This window comes from Eschrichtius robustus, chromosome 3 (genome assembly GCF_028021215.1).
Source record: "Eschrichtius robustus isolate mEscRob2 chromosome 3, mEscRob2.pri, whole genome shotgun sequence".
NCBI lineage: Eukaryota > Metazoa > Chordata > Mammalia > Artiodactyla > Eschrichtiidae > Eschrichtius > Eschrichtius robustus.
In genome coordinates, this window is record NC_090826.1 from 5,597,484 (window position 1) to 5,614,961 (window position 17,478).

General features: G+C 51.7%; 1 protein-coding gene across 1 annotated transcript in view; it reads left to right on the forward strand.

Moving 5' to 3' along the window:
• Positions 1-17,478, forward strand: part of CAMTA1 (calmodulin binding transcription activator 1) — an 894,089-nt gene that overhangs the window by 551,912 nt on the left and 324,699 nt on the right. The window lies entirely within an intron of this gene.

Here is a 17,478-nt window from a genome sequence, read left to right on the forward strand (position 1 = left end):
TGGACTCAGGCAGCCCATCCGCCAACCCCTGTGAGTCTCAGAGCCATCCTCATCTTTCAGCACGAAGTTAACCTCCTCCTGCAGCCTTTACTTCGAATTCATTTCTCTCTCCCCTGCTCTCCTTTTGCAGTTAGTTTTTAGCTCTTCTGTGGCAAGAAACATTGTTGATCACTGTAATTTGCAGAGGTGTGGTGGTCTGCAGATAGACCCGTGGGCCCTGCCCAAGTGTCTCTTTAGAGCTGGTGTAGGGGCTCCAGCTGTGTTCTTGGAGTAGAAACTCTGAAAGGGAAGAGAGCAGAGAAGATAAAACACCTGCCTTCTTCTGCACCAGGCTCTGGGTGGGATTTTTCAGAGCTGGTGTATTAGTGTTCTGGGGCTGCTATAGCAGAGCACTGCAGACTGGACAGCTTAAACAACAGAAATCTGTCCTCTCACAGCTCCGGAGTCTGGAAGCCCAGGATGGGGGTGTTGGCATGGTTTGTTTCTTCTAGGGTCTTTGAGGGCGAATCTGGTCCATGACCGTCTCCCATCTTCTGGGGCTTTGCTGGCAGTTCTAGGCGTTCCTTGCCTTGGAGATGCATAATCCCCACTTCTGCCTTCGTCTTTACGTGGTGTTCTTCCGGTGTGCGTGTCTGTGTCCAAATTTCCCCTGTTTATACGGACACTGGTCATATGGGATGAGGGCCCACCCTAACGACTTCATTTTAACTTGATTAACACCGTAAAGACCCTCTCTCCAAATAAGATCACATTCTGAGATACCGGGGTTAGGGCTTTCACATACGAATTTTAGGAGGGATGCAGTTCAATTCATAACAGCTAAGAAAGGAGAGATGCAACCTATTCGCATGGAAGCTGGGATTCACCAAAGCGGGGGGTTCAGAAGGTGAACCTCCTGCCAAAGAGTATCTCAGAGGTGAACGTCCTGCCACTAAGGATGTGTCCGACGGGACCCCCGTGCTGAGGCAGTGGCGTGTGGGGCCGAGAAGACAGGCCGCCTAAACCTCCGTTCAAATCTCAGGTCTACTGTTGACCAGCGAATGACCTCCATCCAATGACTTCGGTTCTCCAAAGCTCAGTTTCCTGTTTGTAGACAGTATGACCACCCACCTTGGAAGGCTGATCTGGGGTCCAGTGAAATAACCAACGCCAAGTCTCTGTACACTCACCCTGTTCTGGGAACATGGTAAATGCTCACGGACTTTGTGCGTGTCCCCCCAGACCATATGCCCCTTGAAGCTGTTCCTCTCTCTCCAGCCCCCTTAGACACGTCCTCACCCAGCCTGGCAGTGTGGTCAGTCAGTGCTGGCCGACACAGGTGCAGGGGTTTGCAGCGAGAGAAGAAAGCCAGGGGCCACCCCCCTCCTGCCACATCTGCCACCTTCTCTCCACTGGATCCATCTGCAGCCACTTGGCAGTCAGGGCGCAGCACGGCTTGGTTGAAGGGAGTTTACTGCTGAACTTAATAGAGTGATTTTCTGCAGCACATAAATCTGTCCGCACTCGGCTGAGGTCTCTGGGCTCTGGGACACCAGCCATTGTTAATGGGACTTGCCCCTGGAAAGCAGGCCTGTGGCTGTTAGGGCATCGTTCTGGATGCTTCTTCCTTGGAAAGGGATATGGCTCACGGGAAGATTTAGTAATAGAAGCTCGGTTTGGTTCTTCAGGTGCTGCCTACCAGCCTGGCCCAGGCGTTGCCTTCGACAGAAAATAAGAGGGATGCGGTGTTTATTTGGAATTTGTGATCCCTCGTCGTAACCAACTGCTACCTTAGGGTTGATGGAAAGGGGTGCGTACCACGGTTCTCTCTGAATATACGCTCATTCATTTGCTCAAAAAATATCTCCTGAGCTCCTAGCTTGGGCCACGCCCGTCACCAGTACTGGGATATAAAGGGGAACAGGGCAGATTTGGTCCCCAGGTTCATGGAACTTAAAGTCAAGCAGAGGGAGCTCTGCTCAATGTTCTGTAATAACCTAAATGGGAAAAGAATTTGAAAAAGAATAGATACGTGTATATGTATAACTGGATCAATTTGCTGTACACCTGAAACTAACACAACATTGTTAATCAACTATACTCCAATACAAAATAAAAATTAAAAAAAAAAAAAGTCAAGCAGAGAACTGCAGGGCAGGACGGGGCAGTCAGGAAAAGCTTCCCCGGGGAGGTGGCCTTCTGGCTGACACCTGGTGGGTGGGAGTCGGAGCGGGCTAGGCCGAAAGGGAAGGCTGCAGACCTGGGACCCCTGGGGAAATGAGTCCTCTTCTTTCAAGGACTTTTGTGATTCCTGTTGTTTACTGCGTAGAAGGAACCAGAATATACAGGTCCGATGTATCCAGTCACCTAAATGACTTTTCCCCAGCTTGACTTTTTAAAAAGTCAAGGTGAATCTCATTTCATGCAATAAATATTAACCTGGAAGGTTGGGGCACATTAAACTTTTATACATCACAATCAATTTCTTATGCAACAGAGGACTTGCTGCTAGTTGAAGGAGTTCAGGGTGAAAACTCCCTTGGTGGGAGTTGTCCCCTCTCATTCCTCCGGGCAGGGTCCATGCATGTGAACCATCTTTGATTCTCCATCCCCTTTTATGAATGTCTGTGTCTCTGAATTGATTCCCAGTGGCCTGGTCTGTCTGCCCTCTGCCCTGACTCCTCTTTGAGGAAGAATCCCTGATATCCACCCTCTAAGAGTTTAATATTCCTAAAACAAATAGGTCACAATCCATCTGTCTTAGAAAACCAACCATGAAACTTTTCTCTGTATTTGGGCAGGGCCAGGTGGCCCATTTGCAAATAGTCACAGCTATTCCCAAATGACTCGATGTACTCACAAAGCCATAGAACATGTCCCTGACTTGCATTACATTCCAGTTACCTGATTTTGGAACTTACACGTTATTCTGTCTTAGCCTTTCTTTTACAGTTGGTGGCCTGGGTGGAGTTGGTGAGTGTGGATGGAGTTGGTGGACTTGGGTGGAGTTAGTGGACTTGGGTGGAGTTGGTGGACTTGGGTAGAGTTGGTGAATTGGGGTCCTCGGGGCAAAGACAATTGTTAGAACATGACCAGAGAAACATGACTATTTTCACCACCCACTCAGATGAGGCAAGCTCTGTATAGATGTTGGAGGATTTGGGAAAAAATTTTTAATGTAGACACACGCCAAGTGGGAAATGTGTGAGCTGTGGGTAGGAGGTACTGTGCCCTTGTCTGACCCGAGTGCTAGATCACCACGGACGTGGTGTTCAGTCATTGTATTACTCATGGACGTGGGTGCGCTGTTTTTCTTACCTCCATCTCACTTGGTGATTAATATCTTTTCTAATGTTCGGCTACAGTGAATTCTTACTAAATTATTTTGTAACACATTGAGATCACTTTGTAAGCTTTTTGTTAACACCTTTAAGAGGCCTCCAGCTATAAAATATTACTTTATCATTTTCCCCACACTGGACGTTCGATGTAATGCTCATGTCTCGGGGCTTGTTAATAAATAATGAATGGAGGGATGATCTGGGGGGGTGACCTTTTGTAGAACATCGTCCGTCAGTCGGACTTCACTTAATCCTTTCTTTTATGCCAACTCCCGGCCTGCAGGATACGCAGTTTGCCGACCAGCTGGTTTGGTTCCTGCCAGTGAGTAATATTTCCACACGACGGGTGATGTCGGACATTGCTTGTCTCTGGGACCTTAGGAGGATTTAGGCTCAGTGATGGCAGGTCTATTTGGGGGCCCCCCAGAGTGGGGAGGAGGAGGTCTCTTGTCTGTCTCCTCAAGGCAGTGATGGAGCTGTACTGACCCCAGCAGGAACTCTGTGTGTCTGGAGTGTGGCAGCCCTGTGGCCAGCCAGCCAGGTGTGGGTGTCTCTTGAAGGGGCTTCTGAAGAAAGGCCCTCTGCTAAAGATGTTATGTCTTGCTAGCCCCCCTCCAAGGGACAGCAAGCCAGAGCATCACAAGGATCCAGACACCTATGGTCAGCACCCAGAGGAGAGCCACAGAACTGTAAAGTCACTGAAGTTTAAAATCAGAAAAAAAATCCAAGATATTTGTCTAGCCCAGCCCCGTCAGTTTGCAGAGAGGAACTGGGTTCAGAAAAGCCAAGGGCCTTTCTCAAGGTCGCACGTGGGGTCTAGCAGATTTTCCACTTGCATCTTGAACTCTGTCCTCCGTATCCAGAGCTCTCCATTATGGGATGGCTCTAGGTTCACTTCATTAGTTTGTAAATAAATGTTTATTAAGGGCCAGCTGTATGCAGGTGCTCTGTGGCATCCTGGGGACACCACGGAGAGCAAGGCAGACGGGGATCCCTGCCCTCTAGGGCAATGCCTGTTAAACCAAAGAGCCCACGGTGACCTCCCAGCTCCGATATGTGCTGTGACGGGGAAGGGGAGGGGACTCTGTCAGCTATGGTGGAGGGAGAGTGATGAAAGTCTTCCCCGAGTACGGCCTTGAAGTGGGACACAAAGATGATTAGGATGTTCTGGGGACCATGGGAGAAGGGTGTCCCTCTGGGTCGTGCACTGAGACCGCAAAGATGAGGCCGCCTGTCTGGGGTGCTTGGATAAGCCCAGTGGAAACATTGCCCATGGTACTTCCAGCATCTGTCAGAGTCCTGGGCACAAAAGCAGAGGCTCAGTATGCGTGTGTGGAATGAATGAATGGGCGAGTGAGCCACCTGTCAACCTTGACCTGTCCGATTAGGCAGGTCAGGGGTGACAGTGGTGGTGGTTGGTTCTAGAGTGGATGGCCTCTGGTCTGGGTCTGGCTGATGATGAAAGACTGATAGCCATCCCAAAGGGCGACCTTCTCGGGTAGCAGCTGTGACATCCAGCTGGCTTCACACTTGGCCTTGAGGCCCTGTGAGGACTGACCCCAGGGCCGTGGCCCCCAGAGGTCTCGGGGAAGGAGGCCCTCAGTGAGGCGGTCTTCCAGCCTCTATGAAGAGGCCTTTCTAGCATAATGCGCTTGGCTGCCCCTCCCCGAGGTGGGCTTAATGGCCTGAACCTGTAACACCAATTCAGGCATCTGAAAATCATCCTAAAAATTATCTCTAGAGTTTTATTTCCTCGAATCCTGAATAGATCACATTTTATTGTTGAATACTGAAATCTCATTACTTTAGGAAGTGCTATTACTAGGCTATTACCTGAAAGGAATTCCTCTCTCCTGTTGTGATTAAAACCTCCTGCTCATATTAAAAAAATAATTTCAGACCTTTCAATTTTTTTTTTATGCTTCTAAAATTCTAAATGTGCTGTGAAGCCTCTCTCCTGGGGCCTCGTGCCAGGGTATGTCCTCGCCAGGGTAGGCTGGTAGAGAGAGCAGCCCTGCCTGGGCTGGGATGCCGGGTCCCCTTCCGGTACCCCTGTTTCATGAGGATGGTCCCCTTTCTCCCTCTGGCTTGGTTGTTCCATAAGATTCTTGTCATATGCTAAGATTAAACATAAAATTCTCACTGCACTTCTGGCCCAGATGGCAGTTCCCTTTGTCACTGGTTTGGCCAGCCCTGGGGTCATTTGCCAGGAAGACAGTTCTGGGAAAGCTGGTCCCATAGTCCAGAATTTGGCCTTTCCACGGATTGATGAGCCCAGGGAAGCTGGCTCAGCCTCCTGGAGGGAGGTCAGGCCCCGGGACAGGGGAACAGTGGAAAGTGCCACCCCTGGGAAAATTTCTCCTCTTCCCCGTGGATTGCTTCCACCTCTACAAAGCCATCCTGCTTCCTGGGTCGGAGTCTCAGACCTGGGAGCTCATCCAGGCCCCACAGGGCTCACAAGCCTCCATCAAATGCTTAGCTCCTGGTGACCTTTCCCCTCCGGCCTCTGCTGGCTCACCATGACCCGGGTTGACACAGCCCGGCTACCGGCATGTGGTGTTTGTCTGATGGACAGCGGGATTAACACCAGCACCCAGAAAGCAGAGTGGGTTTGGGGAGGGAGGTGGCCTTAGGACTTGTTAAGGGCAGAGGTGAAGTTTTCGGTACATCTGGGTCCCCAGGCCAAGGACATCCTGACCAGTCAATTCCAATGCCTACCTTCCTTCATTGCTTCCATTTGTTCTTGGCTAACTCCACGGATCTAAGCCTTGAGGTATGTTTCCACGTGGATACGCAGTCGTAGCGATGCAGCCTGGGGTAAAGAACACCCCCCCCCCATCCCCGCCAGGTCTGCTGGGGATTACGCTGGAGGAAGGAGCTGCCTGACCTCGGCTGGTGCGGGAAGCAGCCCCTTCCTCCCCAGGGACTACTCCTCCAAGGCCGGGGTCTGCCTGGGCGAAAGCTCAGAATAGCTCTGAGGCCCCACGTGGGCACTGGTTGGGTGCGCATGCAGCTAGAATTCCTGTGTGGACCCTCAGCAGGTGGAATTATTTACAAGCACCAAGGCCAAGGTTTCCCTGCTCCGCAGGCAACTTGCAGCAGGTGAAGCCGATGATAACATTCAACAATACCCACCCCCCCCACAACTCATGCGTCTTCAGGGGCGTGGCCGTGGATATTTTTATTTCCCCTGGCAAGTCGGCATCTAAGCATTTGCATCTACAGTGAAGGCCTTCGGACCACCAGCTGGAGGCACCAGCGCCAGCCTCCTGCGTTGATACAGGACAGCCAGCTGGGCAGCCCCCCTCTCTGAGCTGGGCAAGGGGCAGCGCCCTATTTCTGATACGGCCCATCCGTCTGGGTCACTGGTCCCTGAGTTAATTTGGGATGGAAACTCACAGCTGTCTTCCTTCTGGTTCCGCAAAACCTGACCTCTGGCTCCGTCTCTGGGCCCCTTCCCTTCTCCTCACCCCATGCTGCCGGCCACCTTCATCTCTGCGCTATTCTTTCCTCTTCAAAAAAAAAAAAAAATCCTGCTGACGGGAGCTTTCTTCCTTGTCATTTTGGAGATCATCAACAAATTCTATAGAGAGGTGACCTCCATTATGAGAAAGAAACGGTTTGCTGGCCAGGACCCAAGCTGAGGAGTTGGAACTCTTTTGACTGGCAAGGTGACATTGTATGTCATATCAGCATTCACGGCCAGCGCTCTTCTCCTAGGAGAGTAATTATTTCTTTCAGAGCGAAAGGTCCAATTTGCTGTAAAGAACAGAGCCCCAGGTAAAACGGAAGAGCTGGCTGTAAGCTCCCTTGACATAAAGGAGACCTGACTGACCCCCGTCCCCAGCTTCCCTCCAGACTCTCCATCATAATGACCACGCCGCCAGATTTATTATGTTTATTTGTACTTCCTTCCTGTCATAACACATTAGGGCGGCTGCATATTCCTTTCGCGAGGCCCAGCTCAGCAGGTCCAGCCGACTGCCCCGATGCTGACACCGGCTCTGCACCGTCAGTCTGGCCTGGCAGGGGGTGAGGGGCCCTGATGGAGAAACGCGGGAGGTCTGTGGCACTCTGCATTCTCCTGCTCTCTCCCCGACCCGCTGGAACATTACAAGGAGGACAGGTGGCCCGCGCGTACAGCCTTGGACCTAACACTGCAATAGACCCCGTCCCCTGAGCCTCACTCTGACCCAGACCCTGAGCAGACGCTTGGTACCCATGGTCTCATTGGGTCCAGACAGCCGGCCCATAAAGCAGCCCCATATACCCATTTGACGGATGAGCAAAGTGAGGTTGCCGGTGGTGAAGCTTTCCCAGACCCCGCCCTCCACTAGGACACGGGCTCCATCTGCCCCTGGGGTAGCACTTGTCACCTGTACTGTCTTTGTTCGTCACCTACCCTCCCCAGTAGCCACCGCTCCATTTCTTCTGGAATGCTGCCATAGCTCAGCGCCGACCCTGTACTAGCCCATGGTGGGCACTCCACGCGCTCTTGTTTGATGACTGAATGGAAGTGAAGTGAGATGAATTCCTGCCTGCAGTTGCCCAGCTGGTCATCTGCACAGCCTGGGTTTGAGCCCCGCTGTCCCACCGCAAAGCCCAGGCCACAGCCACTGCATCTCCTGACCTCCCATCACACCACAGCTGTCACGCTGCATTTGATGCGCCATACGTCTCCTCCTCTGCCTCTGCCTCTGGTTTGTTGCGGGGCGCGGGGCGGGGGGGTCTGTCAAACCTGACATGTTTCCCAAGACTAGAGGAGAGAACGTTTGGAGGCACAGGTGCCCCAGGAGGCTTGGCCAAGTCCCAGGTCGGGCAAGTTGCTTCCTGCCCCTCCTCCACCCTCATCACAGGGACCCAGGGGAGGTAGGTTGGTGACCTTGGTGCGAAAGGTCTGAACTGGACCTTCAACCCCGGGGTGCAGGAGCAGAGGGAGGACACCCATTTGTCACGCTGATCTGGGTTGCGAGCCAGGATGGCATTCGGGTGCGGCTGATCCCAACCCTACGTTTACGGTTGCCTGGGTGGCCAGGGGCAGGACAGCGTTGAGACGTGAACTCGGAACTCCTGATGAGCGCTCCCTCTGCCACGTCCCAGATGCCATGCGTGAGAGGTGGGGGGCCTCCCCAAGACCACCCTCACTTCTGCATGTTCTCCCTTCTCCTACGGCTCCCAGCAGGGACAAGCCCCGCTCCCACGCCCATCCCATCCCCTGGAAGCTGCAGCTTCTCTGAAACCCACCCAGCCCTCTGTGGGGACGGCAGGGCTCGGTCTACACAAGAATGGCGTCTTCCTCACCTCTGGCTGCAGCAGCAACTTTATTGGGTCTGATGTATATGAAAGAAATAAAACTCAGAAGCCAATTGACTTACACATGGAACAAATGCAGCTTGGTTATTATGGTGTATGCTAAATTTTAATGGCATTTAGAAAGCGTTTTGTGGGGTAGAAAATAGAAGCAAACCCATCAAACCTCAACTACGCTCTGTGTTTTATAGCGCAGAACATTTTTCCGCTACAATCCAAAGACTTTAAAATGTAATAAGGTACATTTGAACCCAAGGGTTTTAAAATATGCATCAGAAACATGCATATCCAGAAATGGAGGAAAATAATCCATTATGATCCAGGTCGGATTCAAGGAAAGACACACATTACTGGAAACGCTTTTAACATTTCATGTCCCACAGACTGTTCATTATAGACACGTGTTATTGTGCAAGGATTAACTCATGGCTAAGTGAGAGAGACGAGCAGAGTGGGGGGAAGGGCCTTCACACAGCCTCGCTGGGCCTCTTGCTGTTTATTAATGTGTTTACTCGTGTGTTTTCAATCGTGTGCCGCATAAATTAATATATCAGTAGAGAAATGATGCCAGTTTTCCATTCTTACGTTTCATCGACAATGTTTTCCGACGCTCACTTGCATCTTCACCATCCGTATCGTCCTCACCGCCTGACTCGGTTTTCTTTGCTCTGAGTCCCGGGGTACCGCACTCTGTCCCACTCTGTGTTTTGCACCTCTCTGTCCTTTAGTGTCTCTTGGGCATCCTCACCAAATCTGCTCGATTGTTTCTGTGGCTGTTGATAGCCCAAGATTCTCTAGGAACAGGCCCTGCTTCTGTTGGCAGTAAAGCAGTTACCTGCAGAAATCTGCTCGCATCTTTAAAATGCGTTGGAAACGTGAATCTCTTTCCGGGGTGTTTGAATTTGACAGCTGAAGAAATCCTGTAGACCAGCTAGTTCAGTGGTTTGCCACTGCGGGGGAGGGAGCTGCAGGGGATTTTGCCCCCTGGGACATTTGGCAAGGGCGGAAACCTTGCGACTGTCACACCTGGGGTGGGAGGTGGGGTCCTGGCATCTGGTGGCACCTAAGATCCAGGAAGGTTTTGTGCCTTTTGCAGTCATACAACCAGCCAGTGGCGACATGGTCGAGAGCCTCCTGGAATCCACTGGGTTGTTTCCACATCTCAACCAGACCTGAGCTGCCAACCTGGGGAAGTCCTGAGCTGACCAGGAACCTCTCTTCTTTACTGGGGGCCCCCTGCTCTGACCTGTCCCTCAAGTTTCTGCTGCTGGTGGTGTGGTCTGGCGCCACAGCTCCCTCCCATCTGGAATTCCTCCTACAGCCCTGAATCTTTCAGCACCGCCAGGGCCGGTTCCTGCCCTGCGCTGGCCTCTCCCCTGCTTCTGTAGCCGCATTCCCTTCCGGTATTGACGAGGCCACTGCAGGCTCCATAGGGGGGAGCCCAGACCCGCTTTATGCCAATAAACACAAATCCAGGTAAAACTCCTTCTGAGACTGAAAATGATGGTGATTTTTTTGGTGAAGATTCCAATGTGGTGTGTTTACGGTATGTGATTTTATTTATTTAACTAGCATTTAAGTTCTTTTTCCAAAGACAACTATCCAGAAGTCTACACCCTGGCCCATCCCCCAGCAGCCATGCACATCCTTCCTGGGCTGGGTCTACCGCAGGTTCATTGCCGGGCAGTTGCAGGCATAACAGACACATGATTTGGTGTCTCACTTTCTTACTTGGCCTTAAACAGGAATTCTCAGTGTGTTTCTCAATCAACTTCATCGTCATCCATGTTAATAATGATAACAGCCTACATTCATTGAGCGCCAAGCTGCCAGCACTCTCGTAAGCGCTTTGCATGTATGAGCTCATTCATCACCCGCAGCAGCCCTATAAGGCAGGTGCGTGCTTATCACCTCCCTGGCATGGGAGTGAAGCTCAGGGGGATTAAACAAGCAGCTTCAGGTTGCACAGCCAATCGACAGCCGGGCCAAGATCTGAACCCAGAGCAGCTGTCCAGACCCACGCGTCTTAGCCGCCACCCTGCACGGCTTCCAGTTTTCAGTGGCTGCACCTCGTGTTCCGAGGCGGCAAGACGCCACTGAAGTGGCCCTGGGCTCGCATGGTGGTTCTGCAGTGCCCTTGATGGCTCCAGGGCTTCGTAATCAGCCTGTGTCCCACGTGGACACGCCAAAGGTCCTGGCTGGCTCCCTGCACACCCCCGCATAGCCAGCAGGAGGAAACGCAACAGGGACTTTTAGTCTAGACTTTCTCACCCCTGACACCGTCAACCTCTGGGGCTGGACGAGTCTTTGCAGCGGAGGCCGTCTGTGCACCGAAGGGTGGTCAGCAGCATACCTGGCCTCCACCCGCTGGAGCACCTCTACCTCCCCCACCAAGTCCTGGCAACCAAGAGTGTCTCCAGCCTTTGCCAAGTGTTCCTGGCAGGGGTGGGGGGCAAAATCGCTGGGCTTGAAGACCACCCGCAAAGCTGCACTGTAAGGAGACAAGGGCAGGATTTGATCGTCTGTGGATTCAGTCCTCCTCGCCCCCTACCCCAAACAACGATTGCCTGCTTCCAGACAACTTTGCTTGTCTGCCTCGTGGGGAAACTTATAAATTATTTGGAGAGCAGTATTAGTCTTTTTGCTTCTGAAAAGGGTTCTGCATCTTTAATAGAGCCTGGTTTTGAAACATAACTCATAGAGTTGTACAAATACCCCATCAGTAGTGTAGTGGCTCATTTCATTGTCCTCAGCGCATGGAATCTTCATGATTTGCACTGCTGAGAAAAGGCAGCAGATCCGCACTACTCCATTTAGCTGAGAACCATGATTTATTCCTCCCTCACCATTGGACAGCCTCAGTTTCCTGGGGTAATAAAGAACACTCCCACAGATGGGATGAACAGGGGTGACTGGCTGATCTGAGCTTGGCAAAGTCCAGAAGAGCGGGAAGGGGTCCCGACCGGTGACCCCTTCGAGGGAGATGGCCCGAGCCTGCCTCTCAGCCGGCGCTGTCAACCGCAGCCTCGGGTTAGCACGTGGCATTGACAAATTGCCCAGGAAGCAGCTGGGTCCCTGAGGGAAAACCGCCCACCTCAGCACAGACAGCAAGGGTGCGCCCTGTCCAAACTCCTTGCTCCCCCTCGGAGATGCAATTCTAATAGAGCCGTTATTCAATACCACCACTCAGGGCTGGGCCAAGTTGTGAGTGTGTGTGTGTGTGTGTGTGTGTGCACACGCGCGCACATAACAGCACCTTGTTTTCTCCATATTAGAAAATTCACGGACTGCTGAGAGAGGGGAAATCAGAGTAATAGCCTCAAAGTGGAAATGGAAGAACTTTCACATTCCACATAAAAGGGAATTGTTGCGATCCTGGGGCAAACAGGAAAGGAGCCGGCAGAGGCTGCAGGTATAGAGAGATGGAAGGGGCTACTGACAACAGCAAGAAAACCCCGAGTACCTGCTTCTCCTGAACACAGAAGCAATTTGCTCCGTCTCAGCCTCACTTGGGTGGAGGTGGGAAGGTTCGAGAAGTCTTCGGGCATTCCCCGGGACAGAAGCTCTGCACGTATCGGTGGAATGGCTCCTAGGTTAAGAAGGAGGCTCCTGGACTTCCCTGGTGGCGCAGTGGTTAAGAATCCGCCTGCCAAGGCAGGGGACACAGGTTTGATCCCTGGTCCGGGAAGATCTCACATGCTGCAGAGCAACTAAGCCCGTGCGCCATGACTACTGAACCCGCGAGCCGCAACTACTGAAGCCCGCACGCCTAGAGCCCGTGCTCTGCAACAAGAGAAGCCACCGGAATGAGAAGCCCGCCCATCACAACAAAGAGTAGCCCCCGCTCGCCGCAACTAGGGAAAGCCCGCGCACAGCAACAAAGACCCAACGCAGCCAAAAAAAAAAAAAAGGTATGCCTGTAAATATGTATTAAAGAAAAAAAAAAGAAGGAGGCAATGGAGGACCCTAGGAAGGGAGGGGCATTCCCTGGGCCCACCCACCGGCCCACATTCTTGCTAAATAACGGGCAGGTAGCCGCCAGCCCAGCTGCGTGAACCAGAGATGCAACACGGTTTCCTTTCCTCCCTGCATCCTGTGTTTTCAGCAGTGTGCTTTCAGGGAGGGGCTCCTTGGTAGAGCTGTGTGTTACTAGAAGGTTCTGGAAGATTCTAGAAGCAGAGGTCTAATGAGTCTGTGGCCTGGGTCATTTCCACTGGGGGTGCTGAGAGAGCCGAGGAGACCTTCTGTGAGAAGGGGCGCTTTGGGGCACAGTCAGAGAAGACACCGGTGCAAGCAGGGCCATTGTCCTCGGCCTCCAAGCAGCTGGCAAGGGGTCACTCAGCCCGGTCCTTGGCCACCCCACTGCCCCCCACCCACCGTCGACCACAGCCCACTGACTCTGACAGGGCGCTGGGTCACCTCACCCAGCGGAAGCAAAATCCTGTTTCAAAGAGTAACTGTTGCTACGGCAACCTGGCCTCGGGCGCTCCCTGGTTGCCACTGGGGGTCTGAGGTGGATGCAGGTAAATAAGTGTGTTGGCGAAGAAGGGAAGAAGCCAGCCGCAGGGGCTGTGTCCGGTAGGGACAGGCGGGTCTGCCGAGGAGCTCCGCCGTCATGATGCGTCTTCCCCGCTCCCCGCACAGGCCTGGCCCCAGTTCACAGCCCCAGCTCCTCCAGGTAGGGAACCCGTGGTTACCCACACCGGAGGATGGTGATAAATACGGGGGCCCCAGTTCCGGGCAAGAGTCGTGAGACTTGGGTTTGTTTGTGAATTTGAGTGTCTGATGTTTCACACCGTTATGGTCTTTCCACTGATTAAGGCAAATATCTCGATAGGACCAGCTTTCTCCAAGCCCCCCTTTGTCAGCAGAGACAGGGTCCAGGGGAGAGGGCCCTGAGAGGATGGAGTTGGGGGGCTGAGGGCAGGGCCCACCTTCTGCTGTCCTAAGTGGGCCCTTCCTTCGGGAGCAGCCCTACCAGGGCGCCTGCCTGCCTTGGACCGAGAGCCCGTGAGTCCTTGGCTTTTAAAATGCTAATGGGGAGGCCGAATAAATATTTCAAGGTCACCCAAGGGCTCCCGTGGGTCTTGTTTATTCACAGCACCCTGGCCACCTCAGTGCAGAAACGTCTCAAATTGCAGAAGTATGAATAGCAAGAATACAGCTCTTTATTTATTTATTTGATTATGAATTTATTTTTGCTGCTTCCATCACCCAGCTGGGTCTGGGTATCCCTGGACAGCACGGGGCCTCTGCTCTGGCCGGGCCTGTGTGCTTGTCCGGCATTGACAGCTGCCTGCCTGCTTGGGAAGCACCTAAGTGAAAGCCCTGCATGGTGTTCTGTCCTCAACTGCGAGAATGAAGCTAGCCAGTTGCAGGGCTAAGGAGGAACGCGTGCTGCTACCACAGCTGAGGGCGAGGCGGGCTGTGCCATCGACTTGGTGACCCTGGCGCAGTACCTGGAACTGGTCTACAAAGAGGGGGCAGAGGGGATGCCTGATAGAGTCAGGCCACAACGGGGCGAACTGGTCCTTCTGTGCTGGCAAGCTCATGGGGGTGCAGGCGGTTGACAGGGACGGTGTTCATCCCTGCCACCGCGTCCGCCCTTGATGGTACTGCCCTCCTAAGAGGTAGGGGTGAACAGACTCACCTTATACTCCAGGCCAGAGGAGGAAAAAACTGTAGCCCCATGGAGCTAGGGTTTGACCCCAGGTCCATCTGACTGTAGGCACCGTCTGCTCTCCGGACCTGGTACCGTTTTTGCCCTGGAGACAAGAGCCAGTTTCTGCCCAGCATTGATTACCACCTGCCCGTATGAACGAAACCACCTCTCAGATGGGCGCTGCTCCCCGGGGCTGCTTTATCCTGAGCCCGAGTCCGAAGGCTCTTGTGAATGAGATCACAGGTTGGATCACAGACTTGGCCCCTGCTGCACGTCCGTTCTGAAGAAGGCTCTGCTGTGGCGGGGCGGCACCACCAGCAAGCCCCCAGCCCGGTCCCAGCACATGGAGAGCACCCGCCTGGTGGATTCACAGGGGAGTGTGAGCTGCTCTGGCTCATTCCCCCCTCTCTTCACCCTCTGCTTCAGGAGAGATCTGAAAATCTCCAAGCATTCATTCATCTGGCAAATTTTTGCTAAGCACTTAAAAAGTGCTAAGCTTTAGGAATATAGCAATTAACAAAATCCTCATAATGGGGAGAGAAACAAGTAATAAATGTGTAAGGGCAAAATATATATGTTAGGCAGTGAAAGTCCAGATAAAGAGGGGACTTCAGGCATGGCTTGATCAAGACTCTGGTCATGTTCTCTTGATCTTCTCAATGCTTCCCTCCTCCTTGGGTTTTCTGTATCCCTGGCTGGCTTTCCTCATGTCAATAAAACGGCTGTAGGTGTTTCAGGCCTTACAAACCCACACTCCAGTGTCCAAAAAAAAGCAAACCACTGAGCAAAAAGTTCTGGGCTTCACTCTGGTTGGATCAATTAGGTCACCTGACCACTGGAACCAATCACTGTGGCTGAGAAGATGCAATTAGTTTAGACTAAGGGTTGACAAACCATGGCCCATCAACCAAATCCAGCCTGCCTCTGCTTTTGTAAATAAAGTTTTTTTGAAACATGGCCATAGCCATTTGTTTACATATTGTGTATGACTGCAAAATTGAGACAGTAAACAGAGACTGTATTGCCTACAAAGCTCAAAATATGTCCTAGCTGAGCTTTTACAGAAAAAGTTTGCCAACCCCTGGCTCAATCACATCTGAGTCTATCCTGGAAGATGGTGTAAGAGGAAATTCCCCAACTGTTATGATTGTTACACAGTGGGGCGGGGGGTGGAATAAATGCCCGAAAGGCGTTCAGTCTGTCCCTTGAGCACCCTCTCTTTATTTATTCATTCAGCAAATGAAGCTTGGTGGGCTTATGTGGAACTAACCCCCTCTGCTCTGCCAGAGAGAGAACAAAGCTGCATTAAATAATTGGAAGAGCTAAAAGGTGGAAGCAACCAAATGTCCCTCCACTGAAGAATGGATAAATAAATGTGGTCTCTCCATACCACGGGACATCATTCACTCATAAAGGGGAATGAGGTACTGACACATGCTACAGCATGGATGACCTCAAACAAGTGATTCTGATTAAAGAAGCCAGACGCAAAAGGTCACGTATTCTACAATTCCATTCCTATGAGGTCTCCAGTATAAGTAAATTCAGAGACAGAAGGCAGATGGGTGGTTGCCAGGGGTGGGGAGGGGGAGGGGGAGAACATGACAGGCAGGGACGGGTTTCTCTGGGGGTGATGAAACTGTTTTGGAACTAGGTAATGCTGATGGTTTCGCAACATTGCCAGTGTGCTTGATGCCGCTGAACCGCACGCTTCAAAATAGTGAATCTTACGCTATGTGAATTTGACGTCAATTAAAAAAAAAAAAATCCGAGCCCGAGTCAGCACTGAACTGGTGGAAAGGCTCGTGGCTCTGTAGGCGCTCAGAGGAGGAGCCCCAGGGCCAAAGCCTGGCTTTCTGGCATAACTTTATTCCCACTCTTCCTGAGCTCACGTCTCACACAAACTCTCCTCCAGCACCCTTCATGCGCAGGCAGCCCCAGTGCCCGACCCGCAGAGGCGCTCTGACAGCGGTTTGTGTGCCTCGGGTGGCACCACGGGGGGCCTCCTTGCCCAGCTCTTTTTAGCACCCTGGTGGTGAAATGCCACAATGCGTGACAGGGTCTATAAATGTGCCTGCAGGTTTGGCATTTATGTTTGCCACCTTTGTAAAAATATTATTTCCCATTGCTCCCCGGTTTTTATAATGTCAATATACTAAGCTCTACCTCTCAGTATTACATTTTATACACAGTGCAGCTTTCTTTATACCCTAGAGCACATGTGTTTTTCTAACTTGGCTTTCAAAAATAGTTGGTTTTCAAAGAGGTGTCGCAGGAGACTTGCTGTTGGCAGTGAAATAAGTTGTTCTTTGTTTTTTTTTTAATTGTGGTGTGAAGCGACACAGGTGATAGGATCCTTAATTCAGATTCACCTTTAACATTCAACTTACATTTTTATTACAATCTGAAGTCCATTGCGAGGGATCAGTATCTGCAGAGATTCATTTCCTTCGGGAAGGTTCTTCCTTGGTGATGTAATTTAAATTCGGGGAGCTGGGAACAAACACCAGCAACTCATATTTCGAGCTGGTGGCAGAAAAGTCTGCTGGTGTTGGCGCCCAGGAAGCCGTAAAACAAAGCACTTCCTCTATCTGTGGGTCCTCCTCCTGCTGGGTTCTCATCAGGGCATTCTGAAGTGCTTCTGGACCTCTGTCAGCAGAATTCCCTAGAAGGCAAGGCAAGGGCAGTGGACGTCTGAAAGGGGACTTGAACTTCTTACTCTCTCTGTTTCTGATTCCTCACTCTGATCTTTCAGTTTTCCTGCTTGCCTTTCCTCACCTCTCCTTCCAGGGAAATGTTTTCTTGACTTTTCACTGTTCAAACTGTACACCATCTGGGAGCCGAGAAAGCCTCTCCGCGTCTGTCTGTCTTGTGTTCTCTAGCAGAGACTTGATGAGCTGCAGCCAGGCAGAAAAAGGGCCACCAAAGTGAGCGGGGTGGAAAGGGCAATTCTTAATCAGCAGTCACCACTTTGGGAAAGAAAAAGGCAATTTAATTAATTGCCCAAAGCCGGTGCTGAGGACAGAATCTGTGGAAGCTTGTCTAGAATTTGAGAAAATTATTACAGACTGTACATTCAGCTCTTAGGATAAATACCAAAATTCAGACATCATATGTTCTGACATGTCTATTATTTATATGCAAATCTGGTTTTTGCAAAAGAGTTTTCCGAGAGACCTTTGGGTT